General features: G+C 44.5%; 5 non-coding genes across 5 annotated transcripts; 3 read left to right on the top strand and 2 right to left on the bottom strand.

The window, feature by feature from the left end:
• Positions 1–10,146: 10,146 nt before the first annotated feature.
• On the bottom strand, positions 10,147–10,228 carry trnas-aga (transfer RNA serine (anticodon AGA)). The gene has a single exon. It is a non-coding gene; the product is annotated as a tRNA-Ser (tRNA).
• A 99-nt stretch (positions 10,229–10,327) lies between these two features.
• trnas-uga (transfer RNA serine (anticodon UGA)) lies at positions 10,328–10,410 on the bottom strand. Its single transcript has one exon. It is a non-coding gene; the product is annotated as a tRNA-Ser (tRNA).
• Positions 10,411–10,550: 140 nt separating this feature from the next.
• On the top strand, positions 10,551–10,622 carry trnaw-cca (transfer RNA tryptophan (anticodon CCA)). Its single transcript has one exon. It is a non-coding gene; the product is annotated as a tRNA-Trp (tRNA).
• A 121-nt stretch (positions 10,623–10,743) lies between these two features.
• On the top strand, positions 10,744–10,816 carry trnaf-gaa (transfer RNA phenylalanine (anticodon GAA)). The gene has a single exon. It is a non-coding gene; the product is annotated as a tRNA-Phe (tRNA).
• Positions 10,817–10,959: 143 nt separating this feature from the next.
• Positions 10,960–11,032, top strand: trnak-uuu (transfer RNA lysine (anticodon UUU)). The gene has a single exon. It is a non-coding gene; the product is annotated as a tRNA-Lys (tRNA).
• Positions 11,033–12,383: the final 1,351 nt, after the last annotated feature.

Here is a 12,383-nt window from a genome sequence, read left to right as displayed (position 1 = left end):
TATGCTGTCACTTTTGTTTAGGTTCATGTGGGAATTATCAGACGATGTGGGGTGGAGGCGGAGGTGGTGGAGCGGGGGAGGGAGGCGAAGCGCTTTCTGTTACGTCAAACGCATCATCTTTGTAGCAGCTTTAGTTCGTTGTCACGTGGGAGGGTGGCAGAAATACACTACAATTTGTTAAAAAAAAAAAAAAAAAAGCTGAATCAATCTAAAAACACTTTGGTGACATATACAAGGCCCACACATCACTCTTAGAAGGTAGAAAGCTCTGAAAAGTTGAGTTTGTCATGAGATGGGAACTTTAAGTGTAAAAAGTGGTTGTTTTTGCTCTGGTTCTGGGGACAGTTGGACACTGAACGACCAGAGGCAGGTTCATTGTCGTTCTGCTGTGTGGCCACCAGGGGCAGTAACCATCAGAGTAAGTGTTAGGTGTTGCAGAGCTGGTACCTCCTCACCCTCTTTTCTCCTCCTCTCTCTCACCTGCTCCTCCTCCCCCTCTCCTCTTCCTCCCCCTCCTCTTTTCTCCTCCTGTCCTACCCCTCACCTTTTTTCCCCTTTTTTCATCCTCCCCCTCTCTTCCACTCTTCTCCTTTCCTCTCCTCCCCATCCTCTGCCTCTTCTCCTCTCTTCGCATCCCCTCTCCTCTGCCTCTTCTAACCTCTCTTCCTTTCCCTTCTCCTCTCCTCCCGCTTTTCCTCCATCCCCCTTTCCTCAGCCTGTTCTCCCCTCTCCTCTTCTCCTCTCTTCCCTCCCTCCCCCTCCTCCTCTCTCTCTCCTTTTTTTTCTCCCCTCCTCCTCTCTTTTCTTCTTTCCTCCTCCCCTCGTCTCTCCTCTCCTCTCCCCCCTCTCCTCACTCCCTCTCCACTCCTTCCTCCTCTCCCCTTCCCCATCCTCTTCTGACCCCCTGTACTCCCCATCTCCTCCTCTCCTATCTTCCCCTCTTCTCCTCCCCCTGTCCTCTCCTCTATCCCTCCTCCCCTCACCTCCCCTCTCCATTCCCCTCTTCTTCTCCCCTCTCATCATCTCCTCCTCTCCTCTCCTCTGCCTTTTCTCTCCTCTTCCCCCCCTCTCCTCTTTCTCCCCTTTCCTCCTCCTCTCCTCACTCCCTCTCCTCTTCTACAGCCCCTCTCTCTCCCGCTCCCCTCCTCTCCTCCCGCTTTCCTCTTCCCCTCTCCTTTTCTCCCCTCTCCTTCTCCGCATCACCTCTTCCTCACCCTCTCCCCTTCCCCCTCGTCTTCTCACCCCCTGCCCTCTCTTTTCTCTTCTCCTCTTCCCCTCCCCTCTTCCTTCTCCTCCCCCTCTCCTCTCCTCCGTCGGGGCACCGTGCCTGAAGAATGGCCCGTTGGAAACCATCATTTGGGACTTTTTACGAGTCACCTCTGCTGAAAGTCAGTCCATTCTTTTGTTTTGTCTCACTTGTGTCTGTTCGCGCTGCTTCCACTCCAAACGTCTCTGGGGTTTAACTCTGTTTGGTGTCATATTTCAGGACGAGACACAGCTCGAGTCAACAGAGTTTTAGAGACGCACTTTTTGTCAGGGCTCAACCATCCCATAAAAAAAAAAAAAAAAAGTTATTTTTCTGACAAACTTTGTGATTCGATTTGAGATTTCAGTGTTAATAATATGATCCTGTTCTAATTTCACACTTTCAATGCGTTCATACAAGTTTTACAGCTTCTTCAATCCGTGTATCATTCATTCATTCATTTTTCAATATAAAACCAAAAATAAGAAAACGAAAAAACAACAGTTATATTCGTTATTTGTCTCCAAAACCGAAATGAAAAAACGGATAACGATTCGTTTTTTCAGTTTTCGATTTTGTGTTTAAATGAAGAATGGAAAAAACGGATAACGGCCGTTTCCCGTTTATGTGACTTCCGTGACTGCGATGCCGAAATTTTGCACCGCGTATGGACTGAACCAGGACTGATCCAGGTCCGAGACCAGAGCGGGACTGAGACCGGGACCAGAGCGGGACTGAGACCGGGACCAGACCGGGACCAGACCGGGACCAGACCGGGACCAGGGAGGACTCCGAGCTTTGACTCCGAGCCTCCACGGGGTCCGAGCCTCAGCTTCGAGCTCCGGTCCTGCCGTGGGCTCTGAGCCTCCGGTCTGGTCCCGATCTGGTCCTGGTTTTGTCTCGGTCTCAGTCTCAGGCCCGCTCTGGTCCCGGTCTGGTCCCAGTCTCACCGCATACGGACTGAATCAGGACGGATCCAGGTCCGAGACCAGAGCAGGACTGAGACCGGGACAGAGCTGCTCAAGAACCGCGGCTGGTTCCGAGGTGGTGCAAAGCCTCCGACTGACGCATTCACACCAATGAAACTGAATCCAACTAAGAGCTTTTGGTTCAAATGGACCAGGTCCGGGACCAGACCGGGACCAGAGCGCTACTGAGACTGGGACCAGACCGGGACCAGAGCGGGCCTGAGACCGAGACCGAGACAAGACCAGGACCAGACCGGGACCAGACCGGAGGCTCAGAGCCCACGGCAGGGCCGGAGCTCGAAGCTGAGGCTCGACCCCGTGGAGGCTCAGAGTCAAAGCTCGGAGTCCTCCCTGGTCCCACTCTGGTCCCGGTCTCAGTCCCGCTCTGGTCCCGGTCTGGTCCCGGTCTCAGTCCCGCTCTGGTCTCGGACCTGGATCAGTCCTGGTTCAGTCCGTATGCGGTGCAAAAGTCCGGCATTGCAGTCACAGAAGTCACGTAAACGGGAAACGGCCGTTATCCGTTTTTTCCATTCTTCATTTAAACACAAAATCGAAAACTGAAAAAACGAATTGTTATCTGTTTTTTCATTTTGGTTTTGGAGACAAATAACGAAGAAAACTGTTGTTTTTTCGTTTTCTTATTTTTGGTTTTATATTGAAAAATGAATGATCGAATGATACACAGATTTTTTTTTCCTGTATTTGTGTATTTTATTTACATCTTTTCTCCCCATAAACTCCCACTTAACTGATGTAAAACTATGATAAAAATTTACTACAGGTACTAAACTAAGTCAGAATGAGAAAAACATGAAATTCTGGATAATTTTACATTTAATTTTTTATTCTGAATGGGACAAGATCTCGTGCCATGAGAACTCACAAAACAAAATTGCCACAAGATCGTGCACACAACAGAAAAATTACCTCGTGAGATTTTTTACCCCTGATTTTATCTTTGGTTTCGACAGAAAAAGAGTGAAGAGCTGATGGTTTCATAATTTTGAAGCTTTAGTTCCAAACAGCAGGACTACAATGATCACTAAAGTATTACATCAAATAAATAAAAATAGTGAATCCAAAATAGTGAAATGGATCATACTGTTCAGTTATTACAGATTCTGTCAGAATCTTGTCTTTTTTTTTTTTTTTTTTTTTTGCACAGATGTGCTGGAGGAACTGTTTCCCATCCCACCATCGTGCCACAGACAGAGAGAGTTGGATCCACAGAGCAATTAGTGCAAGTGTTTTATAAGTGTAACCTCATTGTGTGAGCGAGAATGACAGAATCACAGTGAAAAAAAAAAAAAAAACAGAGGTGGTGGCGCTGCTCCACAGATTGGTCTATGTATGGGAAACTCTGGTCTTGTCTCATAAAAATTGTGTATGTTTAAAGACAGTATTTTTGGTTCATGATTTTGCTCTATTGCAAATGACTGAAGCACTTTTCTTGTTCCTTCTGTTTTTCTTCTATTTTCTATTTCCAAATTCAATACTATGATCTGATTCCATACGTGTGCTGTATAAAGTAGTTTCTGAGCCAGTGACATTTAGTCCTCCTTTAACCCAAGTTTGTCTCATTCTGAGAGGCTGCACTAGCACTGACTCATGACTGGTGCAGGTGCTGGGGTTTAGATTTAGTGACGTTCAACCCAAATTAAAGCTTTCATTTAGAACATATTTGTGTAGACATTATTTTGCTTTAAAGGGCGAGGAGAAAATTCAGTTTGTCAACTAGACAAAAGTTAGTTTGTTTGAAGACACTTCACAGCTGCTTCTTCAGTTCTGGTCAGACGCTGGTGGACACTTCCTTATATCTGTCTGCAGGGAGGAGCTAACTACACTGAAACTACTCTGAAACCAACACACCTACTTGTTTACAGTTTCTGTTTGTTAGTTCGGTCTATTGACCTGTGCAGTGTGTGGGGTTTAATTAGCAGAACAATTCATGTCCATAATGGAGCTTCCACACCTCTGGACCTGACCTGGCTACAGGTCTATGAACGCTCTAAGACAGAAGCTGGTCCACCCAAAGGACAAAACACCAAGACACAAACAAAACAATGTGGTCTACTCCATTCAGTGCAGTGAAGAGTGCAGTGAACGCTACACTGGAGAAACTAAACAGCTACTTCACAAGAGGATGAACCAACACAGACGAGAGAGCAGCAGTGGACCTCAGTCTGATGTACATCTTCACTTAAAAGCCACGGGCCACTCATTGAGGACAGATTTTAGCTAGAGAAAAGAATTAGTTTGAGAGAGGAGTGAAAGAAGTCATTTTTGTTAAGAAATAAACAGAAGACACCATCGATCTCCTAATAACAACTCCATCCTTAAACCTAAATCAAAACAAACAAGAGAACAACAGGTGTAGCAGGTCAGGTCTGGAGGTGTAGAAGCTCCATTATGGAAATGAATTGTTATGTTAAAGACTCCACACCCTGTTCAGGTCAATAGGCCGAACTAAGGTTATGCTCAGACTGCAGGTCTTAACGCTCAATTCAGATTTTTTCTTTGTGAAATCCGATATTGTTGCGAGGTCGTTCACATTTCCAATTAAATGCAACTTGTATGTGATCTCCAGTGTGAACTTTAAACGGCCCAAAAGTGTCCCACATGTGCACTGGAGACACGACGACGTCAACCACAGCGAGCGTCTCTGTGTTTACAGAAGTTGTTCAAACATGGACGCAGCATTGAACACCTGGAGATTTTAAAGTTCCTCTCGTACCGGAGCCAGAACATGAACAACTTACTTGTTTTAAGGAGGAGATTGAGAAGGAGAAGGACGAGGTTTTTGGTCGTGGTGTTTTGTGGGACAGCGGCAGCGACGTCCGTTGAAAGGAACATGTGGATGTGGAGACGGAGCCAAGAGTGGTGAGTGGTGATGTGCTTCACTTCAGTGACACAGAGTTCATTAACAATTTTCTTATGAAGAGAAGAACGTTTGTGGACATTTGTCGCTTGTTGATAACATGTAGTACATGAATGTGACCTGGCTTTCACACTGAAGTCGCATGTCAAAAGATCAGATATGTATCAGTTTCAGGAGCACATATCCAAGTGGCCTGGGTCACATTTGAAAAAATCGGATCTGTGTCGTTCAGACTGTCATTAAAAGGTCAGATACAGGTCACATAGAGGCCAAAAAATTGGATTTGGGTCACTTCAGGCTGCAGTCTGATCGTAGCCTAACTAACAGAAACTGTAAACAAGTGTGTGTGTTAGTTTCAGAGTAGTTTCAGTGTAGTTAGCTCCTCCCTGCAGACAGATATAAGAAAGTGTCCACCAGCGTCTGACCAGAACTGAAGAAGCAGCTTGGATGAACTGAGAAACGTCTTCAACCAAACTAACTTTTATCCAGCCGACAAACAGAATTTTCTCCTCGCTGTGGATTCTGCCTGGACGAATGAGGGATTCTTCACACTTTGCTTTAAAGGGTCTATATTAGTACATTCTTTCATCTATGTTCTAATATTGTTTCCTCATCACAAACAGACCTGGAGTTTAGTTAGTTTTGTTTCACAGGAATTTAACACACAAACCCTGCACATTTAGTTTATGTTCTCAAAGTGAAAACACCCTGTTCCACCTTGTGATGTCATGTGGTAATACAGGAAGTGCTCCACTGTGTTCTTTAAACTCTGCACACCTTCACTAGAAACATTTGGATCATTTCAGTCTTGGAATTGCCAATCTCTACTGAACTAAATGTAAAATGTGGCTGTTCATTTCAAAACTACCACTTCATGACATCACAAGGTGGAACAGAGGAACTTTGGAGATGTACAGACTAATAATAAAGGGTTACTCAAACATGTGAATGAAACAAAACGCAACTCCAGCTCTCTTTTTGAGGAGGTAACAACATTCTAACGTGACTTAAAACCCACAAGACTCAATTTTCGCATAATTGGTTGAAAAATGCTGGTGTACTTTCTAAAACATGGAAAAACTACTACTACTTTTCCACTCCTTCCTGTGTCCTCGCTGTGCCGTCTCCCGTGTGGGTTTGTTTGGCGGGCGCGGGGCGGGTGAAGGTCGGGTCTGGGGCGTTACACCGCCTCCTGCTGGTTCCCGTTCACTAAAGTTAATTAATGTTGTTTTAAAGAGCGCGAGGGGCGTGTGAATGTGCTGGTGAGGCAGGACTTAAACAAACACGGCGTCCGCTCAGGGTCACGCCTTTCATCTCCTCTTCCTCCTCTTCCTCCTCTTCCTCCTCTCGGTGCGTCTCTATGTACACAGGCGCACGGACACACATTTGCACAGCGATGTCACTCACTGTCCTGACTCAGCACCGAGTCTCCTCTGGATTTTTCAAACTTTCATATTCTTTATCCAGACATTTAAAGGTGCATTGTGTCACTTTTCCGGTGGAGGCTCCGTCAAATTGCTGCTTTTCTTCGTGGAGATGTTGTTGCTTTGTCTAGATTGGTCTACAGAATGGTGTTACATGTTTCTATCTGCATGAAGACCAAACCAGAGCAAGTTACAGGTCAGATCTGTGGAGAGGCGACCCCGCTCACAGTCAGAGAGATGGTGGCGGGGGTGCCTGATTTAGTCCTGGCTCAGTCCGAGTTCAGTCCTAGTTTAGTCCTGATTTAGTCCTAGTTCAGTCCTGGTTAAGTCCAAGTTAATTCCTGATTTAGTCCTGGTTCGGACCTGGTTCAGTCCTGGTTTAGTCCTAGTTTAGCCCTAGCTCAGTCCTGGTTCAGTTCCAGTTTAGTCCAGATCTAGTGCTTCTTTAGTCCTGGTTTAGTCCTAGTTCAGCCTTAGTTCTGTCCTGGTTTAGTCCTGGTCCAGTTCTGGTTTAGTCCGAGTTAATTCTTGGTTTAGTCCCAGTTCAATCCTGGTTCAGGCCTGGTTCAACCTTCATTCAGTCTTGCTTTAGTCCTGGTTTAGTCCTGGTCAAGTCCTGGTTTAGTTCTAGTTCAGTCCTGGTTTGGCCCTAGTTTGGCACTGGTTTAGTCCTGGTTTAGTCCTGGTTCAGTCCTGGTTCAGTCCTAGTTTAGTCTGGGTTCAGTCCGAGTTCAGTCCTGGTTTAATTCTGGTTCAGTCCTGGATTAGTCCTGGTTCAGCCCTGGCCTAGTTTAGCTCTAACTCAGTCCTGGTTTAGTTCTGGTTTAGTCCAGATCTAGTGCTTCTTTAGTCCTGGTTTAGCCCTAGTTCAGCCTTAGTTCAGTCCTGGTTCAGTACTGGTTTAATTCTGGTTCAGTCCGGGTTTAGTCCTGGTTCAGTCCTGGTTCAATACTGGTTTTGTCCTAGTTTAGCCTTAGTTCGGTCCTGGTTAAGTCCTGGTTCAGTCTTGGTTTAGTCCTGGTTTGGTCCTGGTTTAGTCCTGGTTCAGTACTGGCCTAGTTTAGTCCTGGTTCAGTCCTGGTTTAGTCTGGGTTCAATCCTAGTTTAGTCCTGGTTCAGTCCTGGTTTAATCCTGGTTCAGTACCAGTTTAATCCTGGTTTAGTCCATTTTACACTAATAATCTTTCTTTCCATTTGACCTCAGACGATCTTTTCATGTCGTGTCATTTGTTGTTTGTGTTATTTGTTCTTTTTGCACCTCCAAGGTCCACCCCCCCAGGCTCCCATCATGCCCAAGAAGGATGCCTACGCTCGGGGCTGAGGAAGCAAGAAAGTACCCTAGGTGTTACGTCTCTTTTTGTTTCAGTTAATCCTGTTTTAGTCCTGGTTTAGTTCTGGTTTAGTCCGTCTTTAGAGCCTGTACACCAATCATCTCTCCGTAAGACCTCAGATAACCTTTGTATCTCGATGGCGGTTGTTTTTGCACCGCTGTCCTCCACCCCCCCCAGGCTCTCGTCTCATGCCCCAGGAGGAGGCCGGCGCTCGGGGAGAGAAGGTGTCAGCGCAGTCATTATAGTCCCGGTTTAGTACAGATTTAGACCTGGTTTAGTCCATCTTTAGAACCTGTACACTAATCATCTCTCCTCTCCGTTTCTGACCTCAGATGCCCTTGGTGGTTGTTTTTGCGCCTGCACCCCTCCTCCAACCCCCCCTGGTTTAGTCCCAATTTAGTCCAGATCTAGTGCTACTTTAGACCTGGTTTAGTCCAGATCTAGTTCTTCTTTAGTCCTGGTTTAGTCCAGATTTAGTGCTTCTTTAGTCCTGGTTTAGTCCCAATTTAGTCCAGATCTAGTTCTTCTTTAGTCCTGGTTTAGTCCAGATCTAGTTCTTCTTTAGTCCTGGTTTAGTCCAGATTTAGTTGCTTCTTTAGTCCTGGTTTAGTCCAATTTAGTCCAGATTAGTCTAGTCTTTTCTTTAGTCCTGGTTTAGTCCAGATCTAGTTCTTCTTTAGTCCTGGTTTAGTCCAGATCTAGTTCTTCTTTAGTCCTGGTTTAGTCCAGATCTAGTTCTTCTTTAGTCCTGGTTTAGTCCAGATCTAGTGCTTCTTTAGTCCTGGTTTAGTCCAGATCTAGTTCTTCTTTAGTCCTGGTTTAGTCCAGATCTAGTTCTTCTTTAGTCCTGGTTTAGTCCAGATCTAGTGCTTCTTTAGTCCTGGTTTAGTCCAGATCTAGTTCTTCTTTAGTCCTGGTTTAGTCCAGATCTAGTTCTTCTTTAGTCCTGGTTTAGTCCAGATCTAGTTGCTTCTTTAGTCCTGGTTCAGTCCAGATCTAGTGCTTCTTTAGTCCTGGTTTAGTCCTGGTTCAGATCATTGTTAGTATATGGTTTAGTTGTGATTTAATACTGTGATTTTAATCCCTAAATCCTAGTTTAGTCCTAGTTAAGACCTGGTTTAGTTCTTGTAACCCCTGTAAATAGCAGCAAAAATAAACTAAATCTAATATTCCTTTGTATTATATTATATTCTGCACTGTTGTCTGAGCTATTTTGGGCCCTTTTCGCGGTACTCGTAGTCACGTGATGCATGTGAGTCACGTGGACTGATAGTTTTAATCATGGCAGCCCACACTGACTGTCATGATTAATCCAGAGACTGACATCCATAACTGTTGACTCACCTGACAATGACCAGTCCCACGATAATAATACCGAGCTCACATTACACTAAGGTGCTCAGCTCATGATCGTAGACAACATAACAGATTGCAGTATTCAACCTTCGGCAATCCGGTGGTCTCGGTGGTACAAACACTGTTTCAAGGGTTGGCTGATGCTTACACAGAAGTTTTAAATATAACCTCTGCAGTAAATGTTCCTTTGGTCCCTCAAGTTCATGTCATGTGTTATTTTGGGCCCTTTTCGTGGTACTCGTAGTCACATGATGCATGAGTCATGTGGACTAAGGCTACGTTTACACCCAGCCGGGTATGTGGAGAAACAAATATTTCCTTCCCTCCGTTTTTGAAAATAACATCATGCACACAGCATCGTTTTTTATTCACATCAACCTGCATAAATCCTCCATAGAGCGCCATCGTAACTAGACCAAGCTGCACCTGGATGAGATTCAAACCTGTAGGCTCGCCTCTCCACAGATCTGTTAAGCAACAAAAATGGGTATCAGTGGTTGCTTTGAGACTTTATTCAAAGAACCATGTCATACACAATGATTTCAGAAAACCATGCTGAAATTGTGCAGTTGTGAGAGCGTTAGACTGAAGATCTAAAGGTTCCTGGTTCATTCATGGGTTTTGGCAAACATGGGATTTGCTGTGCTTCAGCTTCATGTTGCCATTCACGATTTTTACAACCGCGTCTGCCTTTTAATCTGAAGGTGCATGGTTCAAGTCGCTGGATTAAGTCAGGGGCGTGGGTTCAAATCCCACCACTGCCAGTTTGCTCTCTGACGCTAAACTGAACCAATTTAGGCTTTGCAGCATTCTGCCCTGATGTAGGCTTTTCAGCAGCCGCCCTGGACAAGCTCCTTTGAGATGCTGTCTCAAACATTGGAATTCCCTCTCCCTGTCGACCTGTGTTAGAAGACACTGTCTTTATGCATAATAGAAAGACCCTCGTTGTTGGCAGGATTCAAACCTGCGCGGGGAAACCCCAACGGATTTCTAGTCCATCGCCTTAACCACTCAGCCACAACAACACACAAAAATTCATTGTCTAAAATACAAAAAAAGAAAACAAGAAAAAAAAAATAAATAAATAAATAGCATCCGCATTCCCCAACTTGAGCTGGAGATGCCGTTGCTGGCAGGAATTCGAACCTGCGTGGGCAGACCCCAACGGATTTCAAACCCGTCGCCTTAACCTCTCAGCCACAACAACAATACTGTCAACGCCGAAGGGATCTGACAACCCTCTGGCATAGTGATAACACAGCTACATCAGCGACTTCTTTGTCTTCACACATGGATGTTCCACTGGAATGAAATGTGATGTCACTGGCACTACAGCAGCTAACCTTAGGCTCTGTGGCGCAACGGTAGCGCGTCTGACTCCAGATCAGAAGGTTGTGTGTTCAAATCATGTCAGGGTCATTAGTTTTCTTGATTATTTTGTCAATGTTGTGCAGCAAAACAGTAGAGATGACCGGCAGATGTCCTATTAGATTATGTAAAGAGTTGTATATGTGCACTAGCTATGTTTTCTGAAACCCATGCCGAAATAGCTCAGTTGGGAGAGCGTTAGACTGAAGATCTAAAGGTCCCTGGTTCAATCCCGGGTTTTGGCAAAAGTGCTATTTTCTGTGCTTCAGCTTCATGTTGCCATTCAGGATTTACACAACTGTGGCTGCCTTTTAAACTGAAGGTCTGTGTTTCAAGTCCCTGTTCAGGCGATTCTAGATTTCCAAGAGCAAGACTGTGCAGCCTAATAGCCTGGATAGCTCAGTCGGTAGAGCATCAGACTTTTAATCTGAGGGTCCAGGGTTCAAGTCCCTGTTCAGGTGATTCTATATTTATAACAAGAACAGTTGGAAATAACTACTGCATATAGGCAATAAACCGTGGAACAAGGAATGAAGTCTTCCAGCATGGCAAGAAACTTCTTAATTGCTTCTTAAATGATTACAAACATGAAACATTCATAAAGCGAAACCTTTATGATACAAGAAGAGACCACAGCTACTTTTCAAAGAAACCCAAATTGTATTTATAAGATGAATGGTTGCAAAGCAAGTGGCCATTGTTAGCCCTCGGGGAAAGCTGGGTGGTAGCAAGTGGCACACAGTTAGGGTTAGACTGTGTGGCCTAAAGGTGTGGTGTTGCTGTGGATAGACGGAGAGAAGACACGTTAGTCTGGCCACAGCTTGTTTAATTCTGACAATCATTCAATTATTCATTTCTTTCTCATTCCACTTCAATTGGCTCAATCTCTCCAAAACTATATGATCAACAAAACAATAAATTACATATAGTTATACATAAAATAATAAACATACTCTTATGCATATCTTTACATGTACATACACTCTTTACCATATGTGTCCTTATTACATTACTGCAGTTCAATAAGTGCACTCTTACTCCTGAACTCCTTGTCTGTATCTTTCCTACGTCTCTGTCTGTCACGTACACACACAAGTGGGTCGGCCACATAAAAGGAAAAGCGCCTGCGTATGGCCGCAAAACGGACTCAGCTTAAACTACAAGAAAAATACAAATGGCTACTGTTTTACACTTGGACTTGAGCAATATCTGTTCTCAAAATGGTATAAACTAACTGTAAGCATGTTACAGAACACTTCAGAAAAGTACCTTGTTCAAATATAGTTTGAAACACGTTATTACTACTTAACTGTTTAACTGTCGCTACAAACGGGACTGTATGAAATAGTACCAAAAAATACATTGCTAACATTGGCTAAACTCTCTGAAACTTTCACAATTGGTTGAAAACCTTTACACAACGAACAAAAATGTGTTTGGACCAAGTCTGAGTTAATAAAACAACTTTTTAAAATCGTACCTGTGGATAGACGGAGAGGAGACGCGTTAGTCTGGCCACAGCTTGTTTAATAAGAGGGTTTCAGTCACGTGATCACGATGATGCGCGAATTTCAGGCGGAGGGCAGGAAGTGAAGACAAACACGACAAACACGGCTCTGGAGAACACAGATATGGAGAAAAGTTCTTATTGTCAGGATTTAGAGCCAGTAGTGAGGCAAAAGTACGAGCAGTTAGTCGACAAATATATTGGGTGTGATCCTGATCTTATTGAAAATGAGAGAATTTTCAACCGAAGTAAAAGATTTGCCGACAATCGAGGCAGAGGAGATCATGAACTATTTAGCTCTTCAG

This window comes from Boleophthalmus pectinirostris, unplaced genomic scaffold, assembly GCF_026225935.1.
Source record: "Boleophthalmus pectinirostris isolate CB_2022bp ecotype Guang Dong unplaced genomic scaffold, ASM2622593v1 HiC_scaffold_17, whole genome shotgun sequence".
In the NCBI taxonomy this organism is placed as follows: domain Eukaryota; kingdom Metazoa; phylum Chordata; class Actinopteri; order Gobiiformes; family Gobiidae; genus Boleophthalmus; species Boleophthalmus pectinirostris.
The sequence above is the reverse complement of the archived record's forward strand: the minus strand, read 5'-3'. Positions and strand labels throughout refer to the sequence as shown.